This window comes from Triticum urartu, chromosome 4 (assembly GCF_003073215.2).
Source record: "Triticum urartu cultivar G1812 chromosome 4, Tu2.1, whole genome shotgun sequence".
NCBI classification, from domain to species: domain Eukaryota; kingdom Viridiplantae; phylum Streptophyta; class Magnoliopsida; order Poales; family Poaceae; genus Triticum; species Triticum urartu.
In genome coordinates, this window is record NC_053025.1 from 105,196,964 (window position 1) to 105,201,085 (window position 4,122).

Consider the following 4,122-nt stretch of genomic DNA (forward strand, 5'->3'; position numbering starts at 1 on the left):
CCAACTCCTTCACAATGTCATTTCCTGCCATGTCTTGACCTGAACAATACCATATTGTGTTAATGCAAATTTAAACTGTGTCACTTTATTCGTCAGTAAGAAATGTGATGAATTGTCAGCACTGATACTTTTATGTGCAAAACCTGTCATCTGTCTGCTTGTTTATCTTTCAGAGTGAGGAAGATATAAGTGTTGAACAAGCACAGTCTCATCATCTTGCTCAGCTGCTTGCGCTGCAGCTCCCCGGTAGGGCTAACCTTTCTTGAACTCTATTGAAGTGCTGTCGGTTTTGTATATTATTTTGTCGGCGTGTTTATTTGCACTGGTGGCGATTTTTGATGCCCAGTGTATGTAATCTCCTGTCTGCTTGTGCTTTATTATCATAGTGGCGAACTTTGATGCCCAGTGGATGTAATATGCCGTAATTTCTTTATTGTATAGTATAGGTTTTTTCTTATTCACGATGCTGCAGTTATTTTACTGTATATATATCCTGTCTTCGCAGTAAACCGGCCAAAGCGTAAAATTACGGTACATAATCGGGCTGTCATGCAATCACGATGTAGGTTGGGCCTGAAACGTGCCGATCAGCTCACGGGCCGGCAGCAGCCCAAAATGAACCCCGACCCATGATTGTGCGAATCAAATCACGGGCTTTTAACAGGCCGAAAAATTGTCTCGGTCCTTGTTTGGCCCAATCAGATATCGTCTGTGAGCAGGCCGGATGCAAACCGGGCCATAGTTAGGCCCAACTATATGGCGGGCTTTTAACATGCTGAAATTAATATAGGGTCAAAAAGTTAAACGGGCCCTTAACAGGCCAAAACTAATATCAGGCCGAATTACTAAGTGGGCCTTTAGCAAGTGGACCCAAAAGCATAGTGTCCAGTTGACGGGCCGAATCTGATATGGGCCATAATTAGGCCCAAAACCTCTTAAAGGGCCGGACCTGATCTGGGCCGTAATTTGGCCCAGAACGTGGTAGGCTTTTAACGGGCCGGATCTCATATGGGCCACTATTAGGCCCGGAGCGTGGCAGTCCATTAATAGACCGTATCAAATATGGGCCGGCATTTGGCCCAAAACATGGCAGCTAGTTAACGGGTCGGCCTACTAGGGTCCTCAAAATCTTGTGGGCCTACAGTTGGGCCGGCCCATTAATGTCGGCGAAATCTCGTGGGCCTTTAGCTGAGCCGACCCATTATGATCCGCAAGAATTTTGTGGGCCTTTACCTGGGCCGGCCTATTATGGCACACAAAAATCTTGTGGGCCTATACCTGGGCCGGCCCATTATGGCCCGCAAAATCTTGTGGGCCTTTAGCTGGGCCAACCCATTATGGTCCGTAAAATCTCGTGGGCCTTTAGCTAGGCCGGCCCATTATGGTCCGCAAAATCTTGTGGGCTTTTAGTTGGGCCGGCCCATTTAAACTTGTTGGGCCGTGCCACGTGTCGACGTATCATAGGCGCCTTCTGTCCAGTGAGTGGATGACATCTGTCCCGATGATGAGCCGACACGTGTTTCCTCTAGCCAATGATGATTTTACACGTGGAAAATCCCCATTGGTCGGAGCTGTTAACGGGTTATCGGATCCAAAACCCGACCCGATAGCTTAACGGCGTTCCGTTACGGTGGATGCCATGTGGCGATCACCCTTGACGAAAGCACTTCTGTGACGCGCGATTTATCGTCATGGAAGTGGACACTTCCGTGATGATAATTTTGGTAATGTCATGGAACACTTCTACGACAGCACAGGTATGACTATCTTGATTCTGTTATAAATTTGTCATGGATGTACATGCATGACAAAAAAGCGACCTACTGTGACAAACACGTATCATCACGGAAGTGTATTTTTTTGTAGTGAAACCTATCCAACAACACCTACAAAGTATTTCTAGTTTCATACTTGTTCTAGGTAAAGCGAATGTCAAGTGTGCGTAGAGTTGTATCGATGGTCGATAGAACTTGAGGGAATATTTGTTCTGCCTTTAGCTCCTCGTTGGGTTCGACACTCTTACTTATCGAAAACTGTTCAGATCGCCTATACTTGTGGGTTATCACGTAGCACCGCGACACGTGGTCCACTTCACTGTCCACGCGCGTCGACTTCTATATGGCATGCGTCACGTCGCCTTCCTAGGCGCATGAACGCCCCCGTCCGCATTGGTCTTCATCACGTTGTCGGGTTCTTCCTCGCCTACTTCGAGCATCGCCACTATGCTTCTAACCTAGCCGTCGTTGCCGCCTCCTCAAGCTGCAGTCGCTGCTCCTCTTCCCAGACACCACTACGCCCATAACTAACACGACGCCTCCTTGTACCCGTGGCTCCACAGTGACTACCTTGACACCGGCCACCCCGACTCGAAATCGACCATGACGTCCTTCGCACGGCTATCTTGACCACGACTACACCATCTTACTCTCTCGGCTACATCGACATCGGCACGAAGGGCTACCTTGCTTGAGCAACCTTATCGGTTTCCACTCCAATTACAACTTCCACGCTGCATCGACCGTTATGAATGTGGGGGATGTCCGTCGGCTTATCTTCAGATTCTTCTCAAGTCTCACCGCCTGCATCGCTGCCGTTGTGATTGCGGGGGATGTTGAGTATCGTGATTAGTTAGGAAAGTAAGGATAGCGTAGGATTTATTCTACCTTGTCTTGTACTTCAAGTGAATCGTGTACTCCTATATATATGCCCACGAGGCTCAAGCAATGCATCATCCATTACATCAATCCATTTCAATTCCTTCTTACAGCTTCCTCACAAGTCCACACTGTCACCTTCACGTAGTTATATTATTTTCTTAACCCCAAATTGTAGGAATTACTTCCCATGGAATTTTTACAAAATTTATGCAAAAAGTATGTACATGAAACAAGAAGGAAAAAAAGGAAATTATCTATGAATCTATCTTACTATCTATACAAAAAATAACCACAAATGGAGCAAAAGAGCAACACCCAAACTAGGTGTTTGGATGTAGAAAAGCACTTAGCTCCTCCTTCAATAGAAGACTGTTTATCTGAGGCCTTCTTTGATTCATAGGATATGAATTTTGTAGAAATAGGAAAATCATAGGAAGTGAGATGACATGCATGTCAATTCCTATAGAGAAAGAGATGCCATTTGGTGCATAGGATAGGATTTTTTCCATTGAGTCTAGGCTAATATTTTTTTCCCTCCAAAACGTGAAGGATTGATTTCTATCCTACATAGAAATAGGAATCCGTTCCTACAAACCAAAGGGCTTCAAAGGAATTTTTCCTTTGCAAATCATATCCTATAGAATTTCTACAAAAATCCTACAAACCAAAGGAGGCCTGAAAGTCTGCACCCATTGTGGAAGAGCGTGGTAGGATTTCCTCTTAGCCCTGAACAGCAGCTAGTGGAGCTCATCTTTGAGCTTTCTTCTTGAGGCATATAAGCTAGGAGTGATATGCTGAAAAATATAATCATTCCCTGTTGTCCAGATGGCCTAGGCGGCCAGGATAATGATGTCCATGGCAAAAGGCATGTGCAACTGCTCTCTCAGACTTGCTATTTGTTCTTGGATACTGCATGTAGTTATATTATACGACCCAGCATTATTACTTTCCTACTACTATACGGATTCCGTACAGTCATTGTTGATATTGTGTTTTGCTAAATATGATACTATTACCGGCGATGCTGAGACGGCAAGTGTGAAGGAATTCTATGCAGTCACTTTCCACACATCTTTGCTATTCCCTCCAGTTGGGTGTGGACGAGCTTAGGCCACTTATGTGACACTTTTACCTATGCAGAGGACAGACATGAAAAAGTAAAGGAGTAGCAGGGTGTTACAGAATTGTCCATCGACAATTGGCTATAATACCAGAACGATAATCATGCATTGCAGTTCTATATGTGGGTGAGGCCTACGCTAAGCTTTCGCAAAATCCATTGTTCACATATTAATGATTGAAAGCTTAGCAAGTAGGCACAACTACTAAGATTTTAAATCCAACTATAGCATTAAAATCCAGGGATAATTGGTTTTATGCCCCTTGCTGGGTCACACTTGGCAGATCTACCCTTATTTTTCAAAAACACTCGTTCCCGCCCAAACCACTTTGCTCGTCTTATGCT